Below are 15,288 nucleotides of genomic sequence, written 5' to 3'. Positions count from 1 at the left end.
AACCAGGCAGGGTCTCCTCACCAGACAGCAGATCCCCCAGAGACTCGATCTTGGACTTCCCAAGATGTTTGTCATTTAAGCCACCCGTATTCTGTTTTAGCAGCCCAAGACGCAAAACATATACTCTTATCCACAAAGGTTGGGGGACTAGGCTATTCAGAATAATTGAATATTCTAGTTTCCTAAGAGTTCTTAGATTCTTTGCATGACTTTAGATTTTCCTGGACACTTTTACATGCATTAATTTGTTCGATTATCATGGCACACTCTGAAAGAAGCATTATCAGCCCTTTTCATAGATAGGATCAGCCCAAGGGACAGAAAAGTGAAGTGATTTGCCCAAAGTTAGCCAATCCTAAAATGCGAACCTCTTGACTTAAGATGAGTGCATTTTGGAATTCCCTGGTGGCTCAGTGGGTTAAGGATCTGGTGTTGTCACCGCTGTGGTACTAGTTACGGCTGCGGCATGGGCTTTGATCCCTAGCCCAGGAATTTTCACATGCCATGGGCACAGCCAAAAAGAAAAAAAGAAAAAATCAGTGGATTTTACAGAGCACTTCAGGGACTCCGAAGTGTCAGTTGGTTAGGGTACAGCAAAGAACAGTGTTTGCTCCAGATGTTTCAAATAGGGAGACTCTAATCAAGGGGCTGCTTATGTATGAGGTGTGGGCAGGGTACAGAGAACAAACACCGCTGAGAGAGTGGGGAGCAGGTGTTCCCCTTAAGAGCTGAAGGAGGGAGGGGAGGACTTAGCGGTCCCCAGCTCTGAGTGTTGAAGCTGTGCATGTGAATTGGCTGTGCGGCACGAGCTGACATGGGGACGGAGGCAGGTGGTGCCAGCGACGGGCACCCGATGGGAGGCAATGGGGAGGAGACACCCAACCTCCCTCTCCCCTGGGTCTCTGTCCAGTCTTTGACTCTGGCCATCCAAAGCATCATCCACATGGGTGGCCACCAGAGGAAGAGAGCAGGGCGGTGAAGCATGGAACCAGGAAGGGCCAGGAAGAGGATGGATAAGGAAAAGGGACCAGCCAGCATGTCACCTTCATGAAGCTGGAATACCCTAAAGAGAGCCTAACGGGAAAATAAGGATGAACACAACTGATATGGGCTCAGCCTCACCATCCTTCATCGGAAGCCCTTTGGGCCAGATGTGTTCTGGAACTAAGGATATTTGTACTCTCAGGAACAATATCTTCGGTAACACCACCCCCAGTAGGATCTGGAGCAGCAGCCTATGGTAGAACACATCCCTAAGTCTGCAGCAAAGGGTATGCTTGCTCTAAGTGAGATAAAAGAATAGAAATAACTTCTCATTAGTTCAGGTCAATTTTTGCTTCCAAACAAATTTTGGAACTGTGGATAAGGAGCGATTAACCAGCAGTTAAATTTTCAGAGGGCAACCGAGGCGTTTGCAGCATTTTCTTGTCATTATCATGAAGGCTGATTGTCCTTGTATAGTTATTTATATATATATATTTCGGATTCCAGAAAAAGGGGAATTTATCTTACATAGGTTTTGTAAATTATTAAAAAAATGAAAGAGAAGGGCCATTTACTTTGCAAGAGAGTCTCTGTCCTGGAAATGATTCACAGCAGGATTCCTTTAAATAGCCAACATCCTGGTTAGAATTTGACTTTGTTGACACAAAGTGGAGTGGCATAGATTCTTCCTGCGTAGCCTCGAATGCTCTGTCAAGGATGAGCCCCCACAGTGAAGAGAACTGCTTATCCCTCTGGATGGTTGGCGCTCCCTGGAGCGCCCAGGTTTGTAGAGTGAGGAATCAGAATCGTTTCTTGGAATTCAGTGGGGATCTTCGGTGGTAATTTTGCTGGCAGGCATTCCTGGTCTCTGAAGCTCCGAAAACCACAGTTCTCAGAACGACTTAACAGGAAGCCTCACCCACTAACAGAGGAAGCTGAGGAAGGAAGGAAAGATGGCAGCGCTGGGGGAGGGTCAGCACATGAAACAATAAGCAAAGGCACACGTTTGGGGATGGTGTCTATGCGGTCAGAGGAAGCAGCCCCTTCTGCACTTCCGTCACTGCCCCCCAGAAGCTCTCCCGGGTGCCCTGGGCTCTGCTGGCTTGGATCACCCCTCGGGACATTTGCCCACAGGCTCCCCTCTTTGTGGAACACCTCCTCTCCCTGCTCCTCGTCTCTCCAGTTCCGTCCTTGACAACTTTCAAAGCCAAAGTCCGCCTCTTTTACAAGGAAGCCATTGCTGCCTTGGCTCCACACTGGCCACCCCGAAAGTGGTTTCCCCATGATTCTGACCATATCACACCTTGGATTAGAAAAACCGTCTTATTCCTTTTCTAAAATGAAAGGCTTTGTTCTTTTACTACTTCTTCCCCTCATTGATTCATCAAACATTTTTCTTTTCTTTTTTTTTTTTTTTCAAAACCTACTCTGTGTAGGGAATGTGCTAGGCTGGGGCATATGAAGATACACAAGATAGAGTTCCTGCATCCTGGAGCTTACAGTCCAGTGGCAGAAAATGGGCAATGTCTGCACGGAGTGGTCTGGGAGCACAGAAAGGGGACAGGGCACCCAGCTTGGGTGCATGCTTGTAGAGAAGGATATTCCTGGCAGACAGACCAGCATGGCACAGGGCCAGAGGCTTGAGGATTGGAATATATTCCAAGAACTGCACCCAACTGAGCACCTCTGGCATATGGGCATCAGACAGGAGGGTGTGGTGAAGAAAGGACTGGGAAAAGGTGCAGCTGGACAGTCAGCCGTGGCTTGATCTTAGAGGATTTTATCAGCCTGGCTAGGGAATGTAGACAGGTCCATCCTTGGTAGCTGGTAAGTGACCTGGACAGACAAGGCACTCAAAGATGCCGAGGTCAGGGTCTAGCTACCTGGTATTCTAGGTTGAGTTCTCACAGAAGCAGATTCTGAGACAAGGTTCAAGTACCAGCAGGTTCACTAGGAGACGATCCCAAGAAGGACTCTTAGGGGGATGGGGAAGTGGCCTGGGAGACGGAAGTGGCCAACTCTAGGAGCAGCGACAAGCAGTTACTGCCTTCTGGCAGCCGGGCTCAGTGCCCTGGAAAACCGAAGCGCGTGCTCCCACTTTCCACTCCAGGGGCGAGGATGCCGGGGGTGGGGGATGGGACCGTTCACCAGCTCCCTCGTCATCGCTCAAGGGTGGCTCCCAGGGGCTTTGACTCCCGACCCAGAACACTGGCTCCTGTGTGAGCACCAGCTTGATCCTGCAGCCCCAGAGGCCCGCAGACAGAGCCGCAGGCGCGCAGAGAAGCTGCCATCAGAACCAGAAGATGGGGAGCCGGTGGGGCCCCGAGCATCCGCTCCCTTAGGTTATGAAGACAGAACGATACGGGAAAACACGGTGCGTTCTGGAGTCAGGCAGGGAAGAGGTGGCACATCCAGGGGGTAAGTGAAGGGAACTGGGCGGAGGGACGGTGTGCGGAGGTGTAGGGGAACAAGGCGGCCCCTACGGAGGGAAGGCGCTGGGGGCTGGGGTCCGTGGACTGACGTTCAGCGCTCCAAGACCCGAAGAAGGACCCAGGCTTCTGTACCCTTCTCGCCGGACATCTCTGAGGTCCATGGACACTGTTATACTGGTTTCCGAGGTGTGAGCCTATCTGTCCATCAATGCTCTGTGTATCTCTGCCTTTCCTTTCCTGGCCCACCTCCCCACCTCCCCTAAACAGTCCTTTTTAACCCAAGAACCACCTTGCTGGGAGAACAGGAGAGCTGGAGCCCAGGGAAAGTGGCTGCCCAAGGTTGAGTGTGGTCTTAGGTAGAAAATTGCAGCCCTTCCCAGGGACACCTTGCTAAACAGGGAGCTGAAGGCAGAAGCTCTGTGTCCCCTCTCTTGCCCAGTCCCCCAGCCAGAGGCCAAGGAAGCTCCAGTGATGTGGCAGGTCCCAAAGGAAGGGACCCCCCCATCACCACCCAGAGGCTTAGGGCAGGGAAAAGAGTGGAGGGCACAGCAAGGCCCGGGAGCAAATAGAGAATGCCCAGCACACCTGTCTCCCATCAGGATGCAGCATGTAACCTGTACTGTGAAGATCCGCGTCCATGCTGCTGGAAAACTCAACATTTCATGACAGAAATGGCTTTACCCAACCAGGCTTTATAATTGTGAGCTTCTTATAGTTACAATTACTTTACATCGCTTCAAAATAACTGGATCGGTGGGGCAGAGCAGGTGTCGATGCCCATTCCTTATACGTCAGGAGTCCAAACCTTCCCTTTTGCTTCAAAGTCCAGCAATCACTCCAGTATGCTATGTCTTCCCGGAAAATAAGGTCATTGGTGTTCAGCAATGACCACATTCTGAGTGTTTACCAAACACTTTTGTAATTGTTTAGTTGGGGCTTAGAATCAGTAACCACACTTCTTGGTTCCCGAAGGTCCCTTTTAGCTTCAAATAGCTTAATAATGATGTCAAATCAGATGTGGTCTAAGGTAGTTCAGTAGACAGCTTCAGATGCATGTGTTGAAACCCTAACGCCCGAGGAGATGGTATTAGGAAGTGGGGCTTCTGGGAGGTGATTAGGTCATGAGGGTGGAGCCCTCGGGAATGGGATTAGCGCCCTTATAAGGCTCCAAGGAGACTAGAGTTCTCCCTTCTGCCATGTGGGGATACAGTGTCAGGAAGCAGGCTCTTACTAGACACCTAAGCTGCCAGCACCTTGATCTTGAACTTCCCAGCCTCCAGAAGTGTGAGAAACACATTTCTGTTGTTATTAAGTCACTCAGTCTATGGTGTTATGTTGTAGCTGGAAGAGACTAAGAGAGTGGGTATATATATCATAGCTCCTTAACTGTGAACATTCATGTAAAATCTACTTAGGCAGAGGGAGCTGACAGAACTAAAATGCTGAATGCCTACTATGTGCCAGGCAACTTAGAAATACCATCACTTTCCAGATGGAGAAATCAGGGTCTGGAGAGAATAACTTTCTCAAGGTTACAGCTCTACTGACAGCAGAGCCAGGAATGGAATCTGTGTCTTCCTGACTCCAAATTCCATTTTCTTCTATGCTTCCATAAAGGCTTCTAGTGGATAATTGCTAAGAAAACTGATGGTAGCTACTCCTAGAAACACAAAAAAACAAGGTAGGACCTCAGAGGAATCATGTTTACATCCTCAGTGATAGCATTTTGCTTTTTGCTGCTTCCTTTTTTTGCTTTTTAGGGCCACACCTGAGGCACATGGAAGTTCCTACGCTAGGGGTCAAATGAGAGCTACAGCTGCTGGCCTACGCCACAGCCATAGCAATGTGGGCTCTCAGCCGCATCTGCGACCTCACGGCAACACCCGATCCTTAACCCACTGAGCAAGGCCAGGGATTGAACTCGGACCCTCATGGATCCTAGTCAGATTCATTACCACTGCACCACAATGAGAACTCCGCATTTTGCTTCTTGCAAAGATGTATCCTTCAGCTGCGCTATCAGCAGTGGGTGGGAGTCTGGGCTCTGGGGCCAGACCACCATCCTCATACTCTGGCTTGTCACTTGTCGCTTATTGCTTGAGTGACTTCAGGTACTTTACTCAACTTCCCTGTGCCTCAGTTTCCCCATCACAAAAGTAGGGTTCCTAATGGTCTTTACCCCTAGAGGGTTTAGTAATGAGTATTAAATAGCGTTCATGGTGTCTGGCACAGAGCAAGCGCTCAGAAAGACCAGCTATCATTATTTATTAGTCTCCATTGTCCTATCCACCTGATAGAGTCTGTAAATATGTCTCAACCTATGACCTAGTCTAGAGAATGTAGGGGTTGACCTTAAAAGGCCAGGAGTCCAGGATCCAGAGAAAGAGAGAAACCCACCGGGCCTGCATGCTCTTGCATCCTGGGCTAATTGATAATGTCCCCCAAGAATGGGAAAGAATGAACTCAGCCCACAAGTGGCACATTGAGGGGTGGGCGGTTCTCATCAGAAACGTATTTTGGTCTGTGGTTTTTGCCAAGCCATTTTTATTTTTGCCAAATGAGCCCCTTGGGAAAATGAGGCAGCCCAGTAAATATATAAATAGCCAAGATTCGAGAGAGGAAGTGAGAGGTTTCCCAAGAGAGGGCAGAGTGGAGGTGGTGGGAGCCCAGAGACAGGCTCGGTACCTGGCACCCAGGGCACTTGCTTAAGGTCACTGAATCAATGGTGGGTTTTAACCACTTTCTTTGCAGGAGACCTTCCTCCCTTGTTGGACAGAGGCCATTGCCTTGATGGCAGGTGGCAGCTCGGTTTATGCAGGGCTGACCTTGACTCAAGCAGGGCAGTTTCTGTTCTCCCCACCTCTAAGTCAAAAGCGGGAAGAACTCTGGGTTCCCAACTGAATCTCCCAAGGGGACCCTGTCTGCCAGTATCCTGACGAGCTTGCTGGTAATGTCACAGGGAAAGGGAGAAGAGAAGCCTTTGCCTTCTCTCAGGAGTCAGTGTGTTGGGGGAATCCGAACCATGTGTCTTTGAATTCTTCCCTCTCTTTCTCTCTCTCTCTGTGGTTACCCCTTGTTGTATTCATTTCCTAGGGCTGCCATGACTAAGTACAAACTGCGTGGCTTAAAACAACAGAAATGTGAAATTCCTGTTGTGGCTTAGTGCGTTAAGAACCCGGCTAGTATCCATAAGGATGAAGGTTCGAGTCCTGGCCTCGTTCAGTGGATTAAGGGTCCCATTGCCCCAAGCTGTGGTGTTGGTCAGAGATGTGGCTCAGACCTGGTGTTGCTGCGGCTGTGGCATAGGCAGCTGTAGCTCCGATTCGGCCCCTAGTCTGGAAACTTCCATAGGCTGCAGGTGCAGATATAAATAGAAAAACAAACAAACAAACAAACGACAGGAATTTCTCCCAGTTCTGGAGGATAGATGTCCAAAATCCAGGTGTCAGCAGGGCCACGCTCTCTCTGGAGGCTCGGGATGATTGTTCCCTGCCTCGTCCTGGCTTCTGGCATTTGCCAGCAATCTCTGGCGCTCTTTGGCTTCAAGTTGCCTCAGTCCAATCTCTGCCTTTGAAGTCACATGGCTTTCTTACATGCCTTTTCTCCCCTCTGGGTCTGTGTCTATGTCTCTATGTATCCTCACACAACCTCTTATAAGGATGCCAGTCATTGGATTTAGGGCCCATTTTCATCCAGCATGACCTCACCTTAACTGACTGCATCTGCAAAGACCCCATTTCCAAATAAGGGCATGTTCCGAGGTGCTGTGTGAACGTGAATTTTGGAGTATATTATATGTCTTCTTCTTTATGCCAGACACCCTGCCGGATGGCCTGAGTGCCAAGATGAGTAAGACCCACCCCGTCATAATCTCACACTCCACACAAGGAGGCACATCAGTAAATTACTGTCATACAATGAGATAAAAATGAGCTATCCTCTTACGTTTATTGAGCACGTACCAAGTGCCTGGCATTATTTTAAACAATGTACATTTTCCATTGATGGGTGAATAAAGAAAATGTAAGCTATATATAACATTATTTATTTATAGAAAATATGTATATAAAATTATATGCATAAGGAGTTCTTGCTGTGGCTCAGAGGAAATGAACCCGACTAGTATCCGTGAGGATGTGGGTTCGATCCCTGCCCCTGCTCAGTGGGTTAAGGATCTGGTGTAGCCACAAGCTGTGGTGTGGATCAAAGATGTGGCTTGAATCTGGCGTTGCTGGAGGCTGGCAGCTGTAGCTCCGATGTGCCCCCTAGCCTGGGAACTCCCATATGCCACGGATGCAGCCCTAAAAATAAATAAATAAATGTAAGATATAGAAACATTTATTTATATGAAATATTTCATTATTTTATGTGTTATATTATGGAGCCATTAAAAAAGAAGGAAATTTTATCATTTGCCGACATGGATGGAATTTGAGGGCATTGTGCTTAGTGAAATAAGTCAAAGAAAAACCACCGTGTGATTTCACTACTATATATAAAATAAACAAGGATTTACTGTATAGTACAGGGAACTCTATACAATATCTTGTAATAACTATATTAGAAAAGAATTTTTTACAGCAGACATATACATACATACGTATAACCAAATCAGTTTGCTGTACACCTGAAACTAACACAATATTGTAAATTAACTCTACAGCAATAAAAGTAAACAAATATTGACTCAATACAGAGAACAAGATTGGTGGTTGCCAGTAGTGGGAGGTGGGCCAGTGGAGGACATAGGTGAATGTGGCCAAAAATTACAAAATTCCTGTTATAAGATAAATTAGTTCTTGAGAGGTAACATACAGCTTGGGGAATATAGTTAACAATACTGTATTGTGGATTTGAAAGTTGCTAAGATAGTACATTGTAAAAGCTATCACAAGAAAAAAAGAACTGTAGCTGAGGTGATGATATTAATTAAAGTTATTCTGGTAAAACTTTTGCAATATATACATCATATCAAATCATTGTGTTGTACACCTTAAACGAATTCCCTGTTACGTGTCAATTATATCTTAGTAAAACAGAAAAAAATGACTTTTACATTTAAGCTCCTATAATGTCATAGGGACCCTAAGAGGCAGGCACTATTATTAGCCCCATTTTACAGATAAGGAAACTGAGCTCCGGAAAAGCTGAGTCGCCTGCCAGACGTCACCGAGGTCGTCCCTCTCTGAAGAGACGGGCTGCGAGCAGAGACTTGGATGAGGAGAAAGCAGCCCCTGCGAGAAGGCTGGGCAGGGAGAGTTGGGGGGAGCACAGGGGTTCCCGCACAGGGAAGAGCCAGTGCCAAGGCCCTGAGTCAGGCACAAGCTTCCCCTGCGCAGGGGCGATGGGGCAGGCTGTGGCTGGAGCCTGGTGCAGGCAGCAGGGAGCAAGGAGGGGTGAAGATGGATGGAGGCTCTAGGGAGCAGGGCCCGGGGGCCTGATCTAATCTTTATAAAGGGCTCTCTGCCCGGTACACAGGCTTCAACAGGGGAGCCAGAGGGGAAGCTGGGAGGCCGATCAGGGAAGGGGGAGGTCAGGAGGAAAGGCTGAAGGGACTTGCCGGGTTCGGAAGGCAGAGAGACAGCAAGCACAGAGCCTGAGGGTCTGCGTGAATGCGGCTGCCCCCGGGAGGTGGGGGCGGGGCCGGAAGTACTCGGTTCAGCAGGTCTGCGGGGCATCCACTGGTCCTTGAAGCCAAGGTACCGAACCCAAATGAGGACCGCTGGGTTGAGAGTCCCGCGGGCATCCGCTGCAAGCACTGGGGCCACTTCTGCGTGAGGTCAGGTTTCCAAACCTGCTTGCCCAGTAGAAACCTGCCGAGAGCACGTTCAAAATACAGATTCCCTGGGCCTTTTCTCAGACCCACGGAGTCTTCCTGTCCGAGTCTAGGGGTCTGTAGTTTCCCAGGCCTAGTGTAGGTTGAGTAGCTCACTTTTATTAAGCACTTCCTGTGTGTCAGCACTCAACATCCCTGATTTTTCAATCTCGTAAGAACGCTCTGAGATTCCTACTTCCCCCTCCATCTGTAACAGAAGCCAACAACACCAGGGCTGAGAGCAGGTAAGAAAATCGCCCAGAATCTCACGGCAAGGCCATCAAGCATCTGTGGGGGGAGAGTCCATGTCACCTCCCACCGTAAGCTTTCCTGACCCTCCTGAATTTTCACGCCCCCTTTTCTTCCACCAGGGGGTTTCTCTAGCAGCCTGGGCCTGTGGCCGACTTGAGAAAAGCAATCTTCAGCTTCTCGTCCCGAGCCTAGGTTAGAATGTTTCAGCGCTCCGCCGATCTCCTCTTTGACTAAATATTTAAATCAGGTTAAAATTTTTCCTCTTCAGCCTTCCTAAATAAAAATAAATCTTGTCCGCTGGACTGTGTCGGCTGCTTCCCGTTTATTTAAAAGCTCCATGGATCGCACACGGCGGGCGCTAAGTGAAGTGGATGACTGTGGTCACGGAAGCGGGGAGAGGGGGCCCCCGGGCCGGGCTGACCTCTCCTGCAGCTGCTCGGGCCAAGCCGGCCCTGGTCGGTGCCGGGTCGTCGCGGCCCGATCAGAGCCAGCGCCGCTTTGAGTGGAACAAGGTTGCTTCCGTGCTCTTGCACGATGTCCTGGCTTAGCTGAGGTCCGGCAGCTCCCCCCAGGCTGTGGAGGGAGTCCCATCCCAGGTGGAATTTCAGATGCCAGGGTAAATGCCAATGATCTGTTGGCAGAGATCACCAATTGTACTTTTTTTTTCTTTTTTTTTAAATAACGGAGAAAAAATGCAGCTAGCAATTTGCGTTTTCTTCTTTTTTTTTAAGAAGTTAGATCAAGGGGCTCTCTGAGAAAAGTCTACTGAAAGAAATTGAGCCTGCCCCTTGAATTCCATCTGAATTCATTTGAATCCATTGCATTCCAGAAAATTCCACCTTTCCTAACTCAACAACCCCCCCATTTATGGTGTAGCTGCAGTTTACCAAAGACATGCAAGCAGTAAAGTTTTGATCGGAAGGCCCTGCAAAATCAAAAATGAGACATTTCCATCTCCTTTTTTCCCCAACCTTCTCTCTCTCTGCTGTTCTGCCAGAAACCCCACAGGCTTGCCAAGAGCCACCCAGGAACAGATTTCCTCTCTAATCTGTTGCATCTGCTCACCCCCTCCTACTCCCTGTTAATCCCTCCAAATGCACCATTTGCCACAAATGGGCTGGAGACAACTGGGAGCAGGACTGTGGGGCTGATTCACGTGGGTCCAGCCACAGCCTTGGGGCCACAACCTTGTTTGTTGTTTCTTTGGGAAACTCAGAGAGGCGGCCTCCACCTCCACCTCCACCCCGCCAAGTGACACCAGCTGACTCTCTTAAGTCCCAGGGCCAGTTCCAGACTTCCAGGCTGTGAGGCCAAGCCTTTGTCATTTATATGTTTGCGTTCATCGATTTCATGCTAATGACTTGGTTATATTTATCTGGGAATAGTTCTGATTCAAGCCATGGGAAAATCAGGAGGCTGCGGGTGGGTATTTATGGTTCAGTAATTGCCTGACTGTGGGGCCCTGGCTCAGGAAATAATCCTTTCTGAGCTTGCATTTCTCCATGTTGAGAACAGGGAGAAATCTTCTATGCAATAGCTATCGGTCAGGAGAACTGAAATCTGCTGGTATAAGATAAATTTTTATTTTAACAGATAAATCTTGTGATTTATTTTCTTCCTTTTTCCTTCCTTCTCTCTCTCTCTTCCTTCCTTCCTTCCTTTCTTCCTTTCTTGTCTTTTTAGGGCCACACCCACAGCATATGGAGTTTCCCAGGCTAGGGGTTGAATGAGAGCTATAGCTGTTGGCCTACATCACAGCCCAGCAACGCAGGATCCAAGCCAAGCCTGTGACCGACACCACAGCTCACGGCAACACCGGATCCTTAACCCACTGAGTGAGGCCAGGGATGGAACGTGTATCCCTTGGATACTAGTCAGATTCGTTTCTGCTGAGCCATGAGGGGAACTCCCCTTTTCATTTGTAGTTACACTGTAACTCACCCAACGCATTGTTGGTACCCCAGGCGATGTGTACAGACAGCTTAGGATGTATCTGCTGAGACGGATATGTACGTCCCTCTGAATCCATATGTTGAAGTCCTAATTCCAGATGGTATGAGGAGGCTGAGTCTTTCAGAGGTAATTGGGGTTAGATGAGGGCACGTACCGAGAACGAATCTCTTGAAATCTTGATCTCGGACTTCAACTTTTGCAACTGTGAGAAGTAAATATCTGATGATTAAGGCACCCAGTCTGTGGTATTTTGTCATAGAAGCCAGCACTAAGACCTGATCCTTCCACTATTTTTTCTCCATGTTTGTATAATCATCTATAAATACCCATGTACATCTATACAAGTGCATGTTTAACTTGTTTACCATTGTTTTATTATTCTCACATTTTTTTCTATATCTTTCTTTTGAAAAAAATCTCCAGCACCTAATGGACTCCCTCTTAATTCACCCAGTTTAGCTCTGACTTATTCTTTTTAATGGCCACGTATAATTGTATGGGGCAGCAGAACCATAATTTATTCAACCATCCCCATACGGACGATATTCACTTTGTTTCCAGTTTTTTGTTTGTTTGTTTGTTTTTTTAACCACTGTACACAAGGCAGTCCACTTCCGTGTTACTGTGTCCTTAGGTTTGGAAGCTTTCATTCCTAAGAGATAGATTCCTGGGAGTGAGATTTCTGAGTCAAAGATATATGTATTTTTAATCGTAACAGATGTTGCCATATTGCTTTCCAAAAAGACTGTATTAATACATATTTCCAACCAGAAATGTACAAATGTCCCCACATCCCCTTTAGCAATAAGGATTGTCAGTCTCTAATTTTTCCCTCTGATCCATGTAAATTGATGTCTCTTGACTTTATTCATGTCTTTTGACTGCGTGTGAGTTTGAGCCTCTTTTTACATATTCATTAGCCACCTGAACGGCTTTTGTGTGAATTGCCTATTCATATCTGTGCTTCGCTTTTCTGTTGTAGTGTTTATTCCTGCTTCATTCATTTGTTTTGGAAGAGTTCTTTATATAGTATAGCCATTTACCCTCTGATCTTTGGGTTGCCAGTCCACTCCTGCGCCCCAATTTAGTGTCTATCTTTGACTTAGATCATGGTGTCTTTTCCAAATGTTTCTCATTTTCATTTGATCAAATATGTATATATGTCCCTTTATAGCTTTTGGGTTTCCGGTCTTGATTAAAAAGCTCTCATCCACCCTAGATTTTCCATGTGATGTTCGGTATTATTTATCCTATTTAGTATTTTACGTTTAGGTCTTTAATCCACATAGAATTTATGTTTCCATGTGGGGTAAAAGAGGGGTTCATTTTTATTTACTTCTGGCTGGATAGTCAGTTGTTCTAGCATCCTTATTTTTACCTAATCCTTCCCTACTGGATTCAAAAATCATTTTTATTCACTTTATTTGGCTGGCAGCATGCAAAAGTTCCCGGGCCAGGGATCGAACCTGTGCCACAGCTGCAAACTGAGGAACAGCAGTGCCACCAGGGAACTGCCAAAACACACTTTTAAAAACCGCTTTATTTAGGCATAATTTACCCGCCATAAAATTCCCCCATCATTAAGTGATTTTTAGTACGTTTATAGAGTTGGGCAGCCATCATCACAATCTAGTTTGAGAACATTTCCAGCACCCCAGCAAGTTTTCTAATGCCTGGTTACCCCTTGGCCTAGGCAAGCACAGATCTGCTTTTTGTGTTTATAAATTTGCCTTTTCTGTGGGTAAAAACTCACTTTTGTCCTACCTGAAACTATAAATATATGATCCATTCAGATCCATTTAGGACCCTGTTTTGTTCCATTGATTCATTTATCTTTCCACCTGGTAAAAATATGAGCAAAGCAAAGAAAATAGGAATGTATTTTAAAAGATGCTCAATATCACCGCTAGTAACAAAAAAAAAGTACAAATGTACTATGCCAAGATACCATTTTTTACCTCTTAAGTTGGCAATAATCCAAAAGTTTGCTAGCCCACTGTGCTTAGATGAGGCTGTGGGCAAATATTCTTAGTCATTTCTGGTAAGAGCATAACCTCCATGTAAGGCAATTTGGCAATACGTCAAATGCATATTCCCAGAAATTGTACTTTTGGGAAGTTATTCTAAGATATATTTTCATTAGGGATAAAAGGTGTGCATACACACACTCCATGCACACACACATTTGCAACATTGTTTGCAATAACAAAATATTAGAAACAACCTTAACTTTCAGTAGGAGAGAAATAGTCAAATAATAAGGGACCTAACAAAGCACGTTTTATACTACAAATACCTTGGAGACTTAGTAAGCAAAAAACAAAAACAAGATTCAGAATGAGTAATATGTAATGCTTTATGTAAAAAACTTGGAAAAAACCCAGCTTCTGTATTTATATATATGTAAAGAAATTCTGGAAGGATATGAGCCGGACCTGGGCAGATGTGGGACAAGGATGGGAACATTTTTTTCACTGTATAATTTTACCTTAATTTTAATTTAATTTTTTGCCGACTCAAGATTTCCTCTTAGCTATTCTCAGGCATTTATCCTTCCGTACAAATTTTAAGACAATTTTATCCAGTTCTCACCTTCAACACTGCTGGCATTCCAATTGTAACTGCATAAGATTTATATCTTAGTTTTGGGAGAATAGATTTTTAAATCATGTTGTCTTCTCAATCAAGACTATGAACTATTTTTCTATTAAGATACTTTCTTTTAGATACTTTGATGTTATGATTAAGTGTCCTTTTCATCAAATTTATTTCTAGAAAATTTATTTTTTATTTTTTATTTTTTTTGTCTTTTTACCATTTCTTGGGCTGCTCTCGCGGCATATGGAGGTTCCCAGGCTAGGGGTCAAATCGGAGCTGTAGCCACTGGCCTACGCCAGAGCCACAGCAACACGGGATCTGAGCCACGTCTGCAACCTACACCACAGCTCATGGCAATGCCAGATCCTTAACCCACTGAGCGAGGTCAGGGATCGAACCCGCAATCTCATGGTTCCTAGTCAGATTCGTTAACCACTGCGCCACGACGGGAACTCCTATTTCTAGAAAATTTTGATTTTATTGTGAATGAAGCATTTTTCCCCATTTTTTTTTTTTTTTTTTTCTTTTTAGGGACGCATCTGTGGCATAGCGAAGTTTCCAGGAGTACATTTTTTCCCATTTTGTTTTTCAGGAGCTTCTTGCCAGAAGAGGGAATGCATTAGTTACTTCATTGATTCTTGTAGTATTTTATAAGATTATATTGGGATTTCTAGATACAGAACCACATCATTGGCAAACAGAGATTAGACTCAGTATTTATACCAGTTATTTCATATTCTTCTCTTGATGCATTTGTGAGAATCTCCAGAAAATGTTAAATAATCATGATGATTGTGGCTTTCCTTTCAAGTTCCTGATTTAAATGGACATCGTTTCAGCACTTTGGCATCTATGTTGATTTTAGACTGAATCATGGGAAATTGTTTATAGGTCTAAAAGAGTTGAACATTGATGAATGCTAAACAACTGAGTGAGGATAGGGCATCTTGGATGTTCCAGCCCCAGCTGATCTCCCCGTCAAAAATCACATGAGGAGTTCCCGTCGTGGCGCAGTGGTTAACGAATCCGACTAGGAACCATGAGGTTGCGGGTTCGGTCCCTGCCCTTGCTCAGTGGGTTAACGATCCGGCGTTGCCGTGAGCTGTGGTGTAGGCTGCAGACGCGGCTCGGATCCCGCGTTGCTGTGGCTCTGGCGTAGGCCGGTGGCTACAGCTCCAATTCAACCCCTAGCCTGGGAACCTCCATATGCCGCGGGAGCGGCCCAAGAAATAGCAACAACAACAACAACAAAAC

The 15,288-nt window shown here is 46.1% G+C and overlaps 1 protein-coding gene across 2 annotated transcripts in view; it reads right to left on the bottom strand.

Moving 5' to 3' along the window:
- Positions 1 to 7,339: 7,339 nt before the first annotated feature.
- TBC1D19 (TBC1 domain family member 19) overlaps positions 7,340 to 15,288 on the bottom strand; it is a 152,014-nt gene continuing 144,065 nt past the window's right edge. For both annotated transcript variants that reach the window (XR_014812266.1, XR_014812270.1), the window contains 2 exons: positions 11,425 to 11,638; positions 7,340 to 10,114 (listed from right to left, as the gene is read on the bottom strand). The gene's annotated coding sequence lies outside the window, so the exon portion shown is untranslated. The remainder of the gene's footprint in view (positions 10,115 to 11,424; positions 11,639 to 15,288) is intronic.

This window comes from Sus scrofa, chromosome 8 (assembly GCF_054392235.1).
Source record: "Sus scrofa isolate SSC_HxYL_T2T_F1_AM1 chromosome 8, Sscrofa_HxYL_maternal_Yorkshire_Landrace_v2.0, whole genome shotgun sequence".
NCBI lineage: Eukaryota > Metazoa > Chordata > Mammalia > Artiodactyla > Suidae > Sus > Sus scrofa.
The sequence above is the reverse complement of the archived record's forward strand: the minus strand, read 5'-3'. Positions and strand labels throughout refer to the sequence as shown.